The 13,921-nt window shown below is 36.7% G+C and overlaps 2 pseudogenes; one reads left to right on the top strand and one right to left on the bottom strand.

The window, feature by feature from the left end:
* Window positions 1-253: 253 nt before the first annotated feature.
* On the top strand, window positions 254-874 carry LOC103726684 (annotated as a pseudogene).
* Window positions 875-11,375: 10,501 nt separating this feature from the next.
* Window positions 11,376-11,480, bottom strand: LOC115068639 (annotated as a pseudogene).
* Between the last annotated feature and the right edge of the window lie 2,441 nt (window positions 11,481-13,921).

The raw sequence follows: 13,921 nt of genomic DNA, 5'->3' as shown, positions 1-13,921 counted from the left end.
ACTCAAAGTCAATCCTGCCTGGAACAGCTTCATGACCATGTTCTCTGCAGTGCACCAGACAAAAAGGAAGACTAGTATTGTGGAGGATGTGCTCAGTATCTTTCCCTCTCTTTAAAACCCCAGCTTGTCAGACCCAAAATACCGAGTAGAAGTCAATGGTGTGTGGCACAGTGTGGTCCCTAAGAATCAGCCTATAGAATGGAAGTTTGAGATATCTGTTGTCGAGTATAGTAATCTGCTGAAGGTATGACTATGTGACTGGTTTAATGGTGGAGAAGTCAACGACACTAAAGCAATTGGAAAGTACTGTGATGATTGCCCACCTGTGCCCATTTATCTGAGAGAAATGAATTTCTGATCCAGTTTTTTGAAAAATACAATTAAATTTAAGTGCAGATAGATTTATTTGTAGCTACATATTGAGGCCCAAAATATTGCCCACAACTCCAGCAAGGCCAGTTACCACCAAGCTTCTAGAAAGTATGGTATTAAAACCCACAGTAAATTAGTGCCAAGAAAAGTGAGGCTTGATGGAGACTATAGAGAGCAGATACTTTTAAAGCAATTTTGTATTAGCTGGCATAGTTGTGACAACTATCACCCAAAGTGGGAGTTTGCATGCCACTGTCTCAGTCATCAACATCTTCAAAGAAAATCTGGCATTCAGCAGGGTGGCAAGTATCTGATTATCATGGTCACCATGGTCTGCAAAAGGAATCCTCTGCTTGGAAGAGGTCTAAATTACATCATTATGGGCAATGTGGGTGAAGATGAACAAGGCAAAATCCAGTCAAGAAATTTCACCAAGATGTTCAAGAACAAGACTCTGAAGCTTCTGAATGCTTTAAAGCATTTAAAAAAACCACAGTGTTAACACTGAACTCTGTGCATTTAAGCTGCTTCCTGTCATTGCCTTTGAAAGATCTGTTTTGCCTAAAGATGGGCAAAACATATAACCTAACACTGGGCATTCTGAAAAACTGAATTAATTTACTCTCACATGGTGTAGGTATGAATTGTCTGATACTGCTGATGGAAATTCTGAGCCTGCATTGAGAGGACCAGATATATGAAAACTTTCCAACCTGTTGTCATGAGAGAAAACAGTATCAAATACTGACAGCTTGGAAGTTTAATACAACTCTGTAAAAAGATATTTTAGAATTTAGTTATGTGAATGTAGAAAGAGATTTTATAAGTGCTGTATTTTAGGAATATTTGTTTGACTTTTAGGCATTTTGTTTTAAAATGTTACATTCATCTCTTGTATTTTCTTTTTTTCTGAGATAGGGTCTCCCTGTAGCCCCAGTTGTTTTTAAACTCTCAGTGTAGACCAGGATGGCCTCAGTCTTATAGAGACTGATTTGCTGCCTCTGCCTCTCAAGCACTGAGATTAAAGGCCCATGTCACCAGGCCTAGTTTCTTCTCTTGCGTTTTCAAGATCTGTTCTTAATAAAATATTTTTAAATAAAAAAAAAGAATGAGACTCTTGCTTGCTAAAAGGCAAAATTAGCATTGGACAACTCTAATATAAAGACAGACTTTATGTTTAGAAACATTATGTGCCATATACTCCTAAATACAATTTCAAAGGACAGTTCAGGTACACAATTCTCCTATTTTAGAATTCGTCTATTTCAATCCTCCCATTTCAAGGAAGATAAAGGAAGGGATTTACTTTCATTGGAGTATTTTATGTCAAAAGCAAAAAGTTGCATGGCAAATTCGAATACTTACCGATGAAATAAGAAAAATAAAAGCAGAGCAAAGCTCAAACATACATGCTGCAGTCTTCTGCAATTATGATCCTGATCCTGCTGTTCATTAATCTCACATAGTTACTACGCAATGACCATTTTTGCTTATTCCTATACAAAACTTAAGCATTAGACATTTTAGTAGGAACCACTGAGATAGATAATTCTGGGAATTATTTTATGAAAGAATTTCATTTAACATAGTTAAACAATTATTTTCTCAAATTAATGATGAAACATTCCATCTCCATCCCTCCTCCCTGCCTAAAGTTGCCTATTAACATGTGGCAGATGGATGAGCGCAGAACATTATGATGGTAAAAAAATCTAGTCAAAAAAGTAGCTTTAGGTAGAAAGAATACTTCAAAGTAAGTAATATGAAAATAATATAATTATTTGCTTTGTGGTGCTCTAATGAGAACATTCTATGATATTATAATTAAGGAAAAGATTATTTCGAAAAATAAATTCTGGGCTGGAGAGATGGCTAAGTGATTAAGAACACTGAATGTTCTTGCAGAAGACACAAGTTCAAATCCCAGCACCCACATTGCAGCTAACAACTGTCTGTAACTCCAGTTCCAGGGGATCTGACACCCTCTTCTGACCTCTGTGGGCATTGCATGACAGGGGTGCACTTCCATACATGCAGGCAATACACAGATACATGTAAAATAAAATAATAAAATAATTTATGAAAAAAATTATTTTCATGTTTTATCTTTGTGTGTGGGGGGGTGTGTGTGCTTGTGTATGAGTGTCGTTTGTGTGTATGTATGTAGGTTAGGTAAATGAGTAGTTAGAAAGCTCCAGGCTAGCAAGGTCTCCATAATGAGACTGTCAAAAAAAAAAAAAAAAAAGGAAAAGAAAGAGAAAGAGAAGGAAGGGAAGGAAAGAAGGAAGGGAAGGAGGGAGGGAGGGAGGAAGTCTGACTCTAGTTCACAGATTAGAGATTTATTTGGGAGATATATTAAGCAAGAGAGAGTGCAAATTGCTCTCACATTAAATAATGAGAAAACTTGGGAAAAATGCAAAGAATTTTTCTTAAATCCATCCTTTGATACTCCAACTAAGGCAGTTGAACCTACATCTCATCCAAATTTAGACAGAGGCATTTGCCTTTAGGCTGACAACTGATACAGATTGGAGGAAATATTTGCTTACCTGGAATTTTCACCGTGGAATACCAGAAAAGCCAATTAGTTCCACTGCCAAAGGGTTCGGTGCTAGTGTAAAGTTGTTACTGTCACACCAGAGGCTGTAAGTTGGAGGAAAGGATTGCACCCTCCTATAAGAACTCCATTACGTGCTCACATAGAAGATCAGACAGATTTCCTATAATGGTTTTATCAAGATGTTAGCTGGGGCATCGGAAGGCTAGCCTTAACCAGAAACTCAAACCTATTCCTGTGGTCTCCTCTGAAACCCACAGGAAAACAAAGCTCAGGTAAAAATTCACTGTATCTATCCAGAAGAACCACAAATAAGTGAATTAAGTGGTTTTTTTTTTAATTTATTTATTTTTTTTTGGTTTTTGTTTTCTTTGTAGCAGAAGGAGAAAAAGTTCTACTTCCAGAAATGCATGCAGACCAGCACTTCTACAAGAGGGACAGGCAACTGGGAAATCCTTGGCTATGAGACCCAGGCTTATAGCTAGCAGAAGATCTCTGCCTTAGTTGTGTCTGTATGGACACCAAGTAAATAATAATTGGATACAGCCAGAAGGACTGAAATAGGCACTCTTCCTCTGAGAAGAGAGGCAAAGATAAGAGAAGCCAAGTGGGGTTAGACTCTGGGAAAGTCTGGAGAAATTACATTTACCCATATTGTAAGCCAAGGGTGTAACAAGAATTTTAAGTTTCTAGAAACTAAGGATAAGAATGACAGCAGTGAACTTTAAATTCAGAACAACTTCTAGTACTTAAATAAAAACCTCAAGAAAAAAGCATACAAAAATAAAAGCATCAATAAGTGCAAAAATGCTTCATAGAAAGTGGTCAAATGTATGTGCACATAAGAGAGTACACACGTGCACACACACATGAACACACACACGGGGTGGGAGCACCATTCATATTTTAATGGTTTATGTAATACACTGGCCAACATGCTTAGGGAAATATCAGACAAATCCATCACCTATACAAGAAATTAATTTGGAATCTTGAAAAAAAATGTGCTGTTAAAGAACAATTTTGATGAGCAAATTGACCAAAAACATATAATTAGTGATCCTTAATTAGAAATTGAAAGAAAGATGGGCAGCCATAGATTAGAAGCCTGGTGAAATAAACTGAATGCTATATAGTATCATGTTTTTCTTTTCTTTTTTATTCCTGTAGACTAGATATAAGAAAAACCATGAGTTTTTTTTTCTTTCTTCCTATAAAATTGTAGAATATTTCAGCCCCATGAAAGGAGAGTAAATGAATTAGTGCTGAATGAATACATGAATATACAATTTTATAATATAAAATACAATTTACTTCAGGAATTCTACACTGACAAAGAAAAAAAAATGTCATATTTGATTATTCTGTGTTTACGGTACCAAAAAACAAAAGCAAAATTTAAGAATTCTTTTATAAGCTCAAATATATCAAAATATTAAAAATTAACTTATCACATATTGAAAAAGTAAACATATATTTTGTGAATATATCCAGGTATCATTATTAACTTTTCATCTTTTGCTCAAGTTTTCAGTAAATATAGCAAATCATTAGCTAGAAAGAATATTCAGAATTTGCCTGCATAAAATATCTATAGAAAATGATGTGACTCTAGTCAGCAACAGAGCAATGGTTCAACAAAGTGAAATTAGAACTAAGAAAATATTTCCAGTGAGGCTCATGCACTAAAAAGGAATTTAAAAATAGTTGTGTAAATTTATCCTGTGGAAATATAAGCTGGTATTTCAGAAGAACCTGGACAGTCTTTTCTACATTCATTAGAAGCAAGCACCAGCCAGAAGTCAAGCAGGAGGGAGAATGATTTGGAAAATATTGAGTAGGAGGTGAAAGAGAGGTGCTGGAATGGAAATGGGTAGAAGACTAGGGAACGAGGAAAACAGATTCGTGTCCCTGGAATGCTCTTTGAAACAAAGCATCTTGCTATAATTTCAATACCCAGATAGTTACTACTTTCTAGAAGTTATAATAATTTTCAAAACAGTTGTGTAACTTCGCTATTACAGATAAACAACTCCAAGAAATTTGATTAGATTCTACTCATTACACAGAAAATGTAAGTTCAGCTTCCCACATATGGCTTTGTATATAATAGAAATACTCCAATGTGCCTTTCATTTTTACATATGACTTTCTAGTACTTTCCTTTGTGCCCATACTTCTCCAAATAACATTTCTTGTTTGTCTTTTATTCTTTTACTGTGGCTTATTCGCATCTTTGCTAGGGTTATTTTTCCTGATGTCGGATTTCAATGCAATTAATGAAATCTGTTATCAGTTAATCACATATACATTAACATATCATTTCAAACTATGTCTAAAATTGGCTGTGGTATTTGGAGATTGAAGCAATCAAAATCTTTTAGTATGTTGAAAGTAATGGTCTAGAATATAATTTGTATATAGGCTTACTCTTTTTAACAAATCACTGTAATTGATTACCATTCTTTTGAAATGATCTCTTTAATGATGCTAGTATCAACACAGTAGGCATTTATATTTTAGTTTTATTCCCATTTATAAGCAATTGATTTTATTTGAGTTTTTGTTTGTGCCAACATTCTCAAAACACTTTAAAAATACATTTGCTCTACCTACAGCTTTTAATGAGGAATGATTCTGTTCACAGCATCCACCTCAGAGCATCAGTCCAAGGGATTGTGTTTGGCACACCAAGCTGTTAAATTTTCCTATCATTTATGTGTTTTTCTAAAGCACTGCCTGTGGCTTTACTGTTCATTATTAAAAGGAAAGCACTCTCAGAATTTCAATTGGTTTCTTCTGCCCGCATACCAATTAAAACCCGTTCAAACCTGTCTAACCCCACAGTGGAAGCACACTCCTATTTATCACTTTGTAGCAAAAAGACTTGGTTCTGATAAGTTTCTGTTTTCTAAACTGTTTTTCAGAATATTTCTCTTTTCTAGACAATTACGTCTTGTTAGAAGACAAACTTAGTCAATCCATAAAATTTAGCTGCTAACTTAGAATGAATCCAGCACCAAATCCATTCTTTTCTTAATTAGAATTGTACAAGGGGGCAGTGTGTCATGAACTTGAGACAGAGACTTTGGGGAAACACCAGCACAAGAGGAAGGAGATAAAAGGAAAATTTTGGTAATGAATTCATGAAAACCCATTTTCAAATGGTGCCATTACAGTAAAAAATTATAAAACAAGCCAGGCGTGGTGGTACACGCCTTTAATCCCAGCACTCGGGAGGCAGAGGCAGGCAGATCTCTGTGAGTTCAAGGCCAGTCTGGTTTACATTGTGAGTTCCAGGACAGCTGGGGCTACGGGGAGACCCTGTCTCAAAAAGCCCAAAAAAAAAAAAAAAAAAAAAAACAACGCTAAAACGATTTTAGAAATATGACATTACCTTTACTTTTAAAAATAGATATCTGCATTTCTATAACCTTTGCATCCCTATGTTATCTCACTTAATTTTAATGTATATGCTATGTATCTTTTGCTTGCATTCCTCTCATGAGTATAAAAACCCTCCAAAACTTGAAAAACATGTCTGACTCCTTTGATTCGTGGGGTCACTCCTACTAGTGTAAAATTATTAACCTCTTCTCTGCACCTGACAAAATAAAATAGATACCTGTCTGATAATAATACCACAACTCAAAAAATTACTGGCAGTTTTATATATTAGTTCAATCAAAAATGAAAAACATGCCAGACATGGTGGTACATGCCTTTAATCTCAGCAGTCTTGAGGCTGAGGCAGGTGGATCTCTGTAAATTCAAGGCCAGCCTGGTCTACATAGTGAGTTCCAGGCCAGCTGGGGCTACAGGGAGACCCTGTCTCAAAAAACAAAAACAAACAAACAAACAAAAAAAAACAGAACAAAAAATTTAAAACATATTAATGTACATCTACAAAAATTCTAGCCAGCCAGGCATGGTGAGGCACAACTTTAATCCCAGCACTAGGGAGTCAGAGGCAGGCAGATCTCTGCAAGTTCAAGTCCAGCCTGGTCTACATAGTGAGTTCCAGGACAGCTGAGGCTAAAGGGAGACCCTCTCTCAAGAAGAGAAAAAAAAAAATCTAACCATCAAAACAATCACATGCATAGATGAGAAAATTTAAAAACACCAAAAAGAGTAATACTTTAATTGAAAATTTTGGGGTTCTTTAGAATATTCTAAAATAATGTATTACAAAGATTAAATTTTCTAAACTCAAAAGAAATTGAAAATGGGACAAATGACAGAAGTGATTTCAACATCAAGTATTACATGCCCATTTTGTATCCCATTTCAAGACTGTTGTAGGCACTATGGAGTAGCCATCAGTTTTAGAAAGTTAGTATTGACTTATCAACACTGTAGGAATATTTTAATGATAACATATATATACTCAAAGAGAAACTTTTTTTATTTTTCCTTTTTTGAGACAGGGTCTCCCTGTAACTCCAGCTGGCCTGGAACTCCCTATGTATACCAGACTGGTCTTGAACTCACAGAGATCCCCCTGCCTCTGCTTCCCAAATGCTGGAATCAAAGGTGTGTGCCACCATGACTGGTGAGAAACTTTCAATGAAGTAAAAATACACTCTATACTCTAGAAACTAGGAAAATAAATCATTAAGCGTAAAACAGAAGGGGCTGGAGAGATGACTCAGTGGTTAAGAGCACTGGCTGCTCTTGCACAGGACTTGGATTCTGTTCCCATCATCCACATGGCAGCTAATAAACATTCATAACTCCAAATCCAAGTGATATGATGCCCTCTTCTGGCCATGTCATGCAATGCCTGTGTATTTTTACAATTTACACTATTTATCTTATACAAGTAAACTTCTTCTGCCTCATAGTGTTTGCTACCATTTTGTCATCGTGGCAAAAATACCTGTCAGTATAATTTAAAGGCAGAAAGATTCATTTTGGTTCCTAGTTTACAAGGGCTCACTCCAAGGATGTTTAGTCTCACAGACACAAGTAATACATCATGGAGGGAAGTGTTGGAAGCTATTCTTCACTCCACAGTGGACAGGAGGCAGAGAGTATGACAGAGAGATTCAGTGATGGCATAACTTCAAGGGCCTGCCCCTGGGAGCTTCTCTTCCCACTCGGCTCCACTGTCTAAAGTTGCAATAATTTCTCAAAATAAATATTGTCAGTATGAGACAGTGAGGAATATCTGCTGCTCCTTACATTATGCCTGGTCCCTCCCAATTGCTGGCTCCATTTGCTGCCTTTTCTTTCCTTAGCACATGTTCCATGTTCTTGGAATCTCCACCCTCCATCACAAATTATGCTTTAAGCAACTCCAAGCATAACCTTGTCCAGAGCTGACTGCAGGGATTCCAATTTCTTGGACTGCTCAATCTGATCATGGAGAAAAAAATAGAAGTCTCCTTCTTTGAAGTCTGTAGTCCCATAGAATCCTCAAGAGCCACTCTTTCACTGTTAAAATTCTTGCTGTTTCTCCCATGTCCTAAGCACACTCTAAAATGATTCGTAAGCCATAGTTACAGTATAAAATTTTAATGCTTTTTCTAGCCTACTTGTTTAAATTCTTCCAAGTTCCTCTTCCAAAAGCTTGAGAGTGACATCACCATGGTACTCACCACAACAATCCAGAGTCTCTGTCATGCTTTTCTATATCAATACTTTTTGTATAACAGTAACCAAAACCCTTTATAGAAAAACTTTATAGAGGAAAGATTTATAATGGCTCTCAGGTTCAGTTCATGGCTGCTGGGCTCCATGCTCTTGGGAAGCCCATCATGGCAGTGGAAGAAGCCATTCTTTACTTCCTTGTGAACAGGAAGCAGCAAACATGACAGGAAGAGGTCAGGGATAATGTACTCTAAATGACTCTTCCTCGGTGACCTACCTCCGCCAGTTACACCCTATCACCTAAAGTTCCCATAACCTCCCAAAATGTTGACATAGCTAGTGAACAAGTATCTAAAAGAAAAGCCAGTGGAGAACTTTTCACATTCAAACACTTATCTTCTATGTCTGGGAATTTCTTTGATACTTAAAAGCTAGTTCTTCACTATACTCAAAGGAGTTACTTTTAAAGTGAATAAAAGAGGAGATGGATGGTGATGATGATGATGATGATGAAAAGAAAGAGCAGGAGGAGGAAGAAGGCAAAAATCAAAAAAAGAAAACACTTAAAAGCTAGTTCTTCACTATACTCAAAGGAGTTACTTTTAAAGTGAATGAAAGAGGAGATGGATGGTGATGATGATGATGATGATGATGATGATGAAAAGAAAGAGCAGGAGGAGGAAGAAGACAAAAAGCAAAAAAAGAAAACAAAAATCTTTTTTGTTTTTTTTTGTTCTGTCATGTCTTTCTCCCTCTGACATGTTCAGAATATTACTTTAATCAGTCACTTCCAAATATTAAAGATACTTAAGTATTAAGTATTTTAATAAAATTTTAATCAAACTTGGCACAACTGAGAATATCAAATGCTATGAAGGATTTTGAATAGGAAACGTGAAAATTATTTCAGCAATTTCTTATAAAGCTAAATGTTCTCATGTTGCTTAGCAGTTATCTTCTCTGGTATTCAGTCAATTGAATTGAAAACATACCCATGCAAACTTTTATCATGCAATTTCAGCAGCTTTCTTCATAACTGTTATAGCATGAAGGCTGTAAGGATATCTTTTGGTAAGTTAATGGATCGATAAACCCTGACATATTCAGACAATAAAATATTATTCATCACTAAAAATAAGTGATCTCTCATATCAACAAAATACATAGAATAATATTAATCTGAAAGAGCTATGTACATATATAACACACAGCTATCACCTGATCTGAAATATTCCTCCGTAGGCTTGTGTTTTGAATACTGGTAGGTTGTGGAATCTATATGCATGACCTCACCAGAGGAAGTGAACAGATAGGTGTGAACCTCTGAAGGTTTCTCAGCCCTGGTGCCAGCTCTGCTGTGTCTGCTTCCTGGTCCTCCAAGTTATGAAGAGCTGTTCCTGCCACCACACCTTCATGCCCAGCAGACTGAAGACTGTGAGCCTCTCTTCTTTTCATTGTTTCGGTCAAATATTTTGGCCACAGAAATGAAAAATTAATTAATACAATTTATGATTATAACTTTGTAATATTTTAGAAAAGCTTATCTATAGAAACTAGAAAAGATCTGTTGTGGGGCTGGAGAGATAGATCAGCAGCTAGGAGCACTGACTGTTCTTGCAGAGGACTCAGGTTTGGTTCCCAGCATTCACATGGTGGCTAATAACCATCTGTAACTCCAGTTCCAGGGGAACTGACCTCTGTGGACACTGCATGATATGGGTGCAATTACATGCAGGCAATACACTCATACAAATAAAGTTATATATATATATATGTGTGTGTATGTATATATACATACATATATACATATATATGATCTGTTGTCAGGAGTTTTATAAAGAGAGGGCTGAGGAAATAAAGTAAAATGGATTATCAAATCAGACAATGAATTTTTTGTTTGATAACATAATGGCGAAGATATCATATGCTTGTCAAAATGAGCAATGAATAGGAGGAGTAATTCCACAGTGAACTGTGCAGTGTGGATGATGTCAGTGTACATACATCAGCTGCAACAATACATCATTCTGCTGTGATGTGTCAATATAAGGGGATGGCAGGGTTAGTATGAGGGAACGGCAATAAATAAAACTTGTATGCACTTTGTACTATATCACAAATCATATTAACACATCAAAAAACTAAATATTTGGGAGAATTTATAATTGAAAATTTAAGAAATTATGCAGAGAAAACATCAGTATCTTCTATCTCACCACTGACTGATGTCAGCACCTTTCCTGTATCCTACTTGTTTGATGTGTTTGGAGCTCTAGATCGCTGCAGCACAAGGGCGTTAGTGCTGGCACTGCAAGAACACTAGTTCTGCTCTGTAAGGATATATAATGAAGGATTGGTGTATCCATTCAATACAAGTAAATGAAAACAGAGCAGCCAGAGGAAATCTTCCCCAACACTAACATCAGTGGCCATTTTGGTAAAATCCTGCAGAGAATATGGGAGAAGAATAGCCCTTTAAAAGATCTAGAAACACTGATTAGATGGTTGGATTTTGCATTCTGCTTCTTGCAGAACAAGGATGCTGGGAGACAGTTATTGGAAAAGGAGGCAGTGTTTAAGCTCAAGAAAGCAGAGGCCCTGAGCAAACACTGACCACCAGTGCTGATAATGAAACAATTTACTAAATTTCTGGAAAGAATCATTACTGTAAAAGAAGGCCTGCAGTTTCTATCACCCTTGCTGCAACTGGTCAGATACCTCTCAAATATGATGCTGTGGGATGCTTGAATCACCAACATTGCAAAGGAAATGACTTTCCAAGTTGACCATTCATCAGATGGAACAGGTGGGGTATTGGCATTAAAAATCTTTTTTTGCTTTTGTTTTTATTTTTCAGGGGAAAGCACGAACAGAGTCCCCTACTGCCACAAATTATGCAGTCAAGATTCCTGCATTTGGAGAATTTGTGATCATGATATTGCTTCTGCCAAGTAAGTATGGCATTAAAAATCTCAATTCAAAGAGCTATGAGAGCACACTCAGAGAACAACCTAGCTTTTCCAAGAATATTGCCTTCATTCAGCCGAGCAGTTCTACAATGCATAAAGATCATCCTTGAAATTATATCTGAGACTCCCAGTAAAGGACTGACACAACCTTATGATCTCAACTTTTATGATGAGACCTGTGATTATGATAGTTCTACAATGATGTTTGATGACCATCCCCTATAAATATCCAGTGAGATTTCTCATGTAGAGAAGAGGAAGTCTTTGATAGAATGCCTCTTGATCAGTGAGACAGCCTATACTTCCCTCTAGAGGAGATTATGATATTGTGCCCTTGTCAAAGACCACATTATCCTCCTGGTCAAGGTGGTTGGGTGATAGCAGAGCTCAGAACCTTCCTCTTCCATCACCATCAGCAATTACAATTACATGAAGAGATGTAATGACTTATGTGCTTGGGCTCACTATAATTGTATAGTTTGGATCAGTGCTGATGGAACTTGGGACTCTGCAATAGACACATGATGTACATCAAAATGGCAGATTTTTTGTGAATCACAGAATGGATCACCCTGGATAAGATTATTCCTAAGTATGGGATCATGGTTCATATAGTGGTTTTGATAGAATTACTTTTACAACATTACCAATGATTCCCAAAGATTTGTCATGATCTATTATTGACAAAGGTGTTCAGCAGATTAAATGAATATGCCATGTGTTGGGAGCTTCCATCAAAACTAATGAGCATTTAGAAGGATTCAAAGGTCAGATTATTGTCATTACTGGAGCACAGGGCTAGGCACAAAATAGACAATATTTGTTGCTATGTGAAGCAGTATGTGGATACCGACAGATTATAATGCAAGATTCTTTTCACTTTTTTATACTGTGGACAGTTTGCTAAGACTAGTGAAGAATGGAGGGAGCCCTACATTGTGTTTTGTTTTTTTTTTTAAATCTGCTTCTGTTTTAAAAGCCAACATTCATGCTGGGGAGATGGCCTAATGTGCAAAACGCTTACCCTGCAAGCATGAGATTGAGAATTCAGATTTTCTGAATCCTAATGCAAATGGGCATGATAATTCACCTATAATTTCAACACTCAGAAACGGAAAACAGTGGATCCCTGGGGCAACTGGCTATATAATCTAGTCATGTAAGGAACCCTGGGTTCAAGGAGAGACCCTGCCTAAATAAAGTGAATAACAAGCAAGGAAGACACCCAAGATCAACCTCTGACCTTTATACACATCCAGACATACATGCACCCATACACATGCAAACAGCCATCCACCCACCTCCACACACATACACAAAATTTTGATTAATTTTAGAAATTAAAGAAATAATGGGATTATATTTTTTGAAAGCCAACAATTCTTATTTGTTGGTGATCTGCATTTGAAGCTTAAAGCTTCTTATTCATCAGATACCATGTTTTAGTTCCTTACATTAGGATTGGGGAAAGGTCATGTGAAACTAACTAAAAATCTGAAACAGTAGCAGAATGAGTGAAATATTTTGCTGTGCATAGTTTGTGGATTAAAAAATAATCCCAATCATTCAGTAAAGTGAACACCTTCTTTTGTGGTCATTGTTAACAGGAGGGTCATGATCCATATGTCCACAACAGTGGTTCATAGCAAGGTGCAGAATGTAGTGCTCTTTTGTAAGAAATGTTTTAGGCTGGGAGTGGTGGCCCACACCTTTAATCCCAGCACTCAGGAGGCAGAGGCAGGCAGATCACTGTGAGTTCGAGGCCAGCTGGGGCTACAGGGAGACCCTGCCTCAAAAAGACAAAAAAAAAAAAAGTTTTAGGATTAAAAAAATGAATTTATTGTCTCTAAAACATCTGTTATGCAGAATGATTCATGGATCTTTCAGCCAATTTTGCCTAATAGTAACACTTCTTAAAACTTTAGTTCTATATCATAACCAGCATCTTGGCATTAACATAGTTCAAATACAAAACATTTCTGTCTTAAAAATCACTTACAAGTTTTCAAGACTTAGGGACTTTCTCCTTAAATTAGATTATAGGTATACCATTTCCATATGCTATGGAAGAACACCAACTGCTCTTTTATTTTTATTTTGTGTGTTTGAGTACATTGCCTGAAAGTATGTAAGTGCACCTGTTCATGAAATGCCTGCAGAAGTCAGAAGACGGCATCAGATTCCCTGGAACCATGTGGGTGCTGGGATTCAGACCCGGGTCACCAGCAAGAGCAGTCAGTGTTCTTAGCCACTGAGTCATTTCTCCAGGCCCACCAACCAACTGTTCTTTGATCAGCATATTCTGTTTTCTCAAATATTCACCATTTCTTCAGCCTTTGAGAACTACTAATTTGTTTTTTTTTTTATGCCTGTAATTTCAGAATTTCAAGAATGTAATAGAGGTAAAATCATATAATACATAACCTTTGAA

This window comes from Nannospalax galili, unplaced genomic scaffold (assembly GCF_000622305.1).
Source record: "Nannospalax galili isolate Female #2095 unplaced genomic scaffold, S.galili_v1.0 scaffold227, whole genome shotgun sequence".
Lineage (NCBI taxonomy): Eukaryota > Metazoa > Chordata > Mammalia > Rodentia > Spalacidae > Nannospalax > Nannospalax galili.
This window is presented reverse-complemented; position numbering and strand designations above follow the sequence as displayed.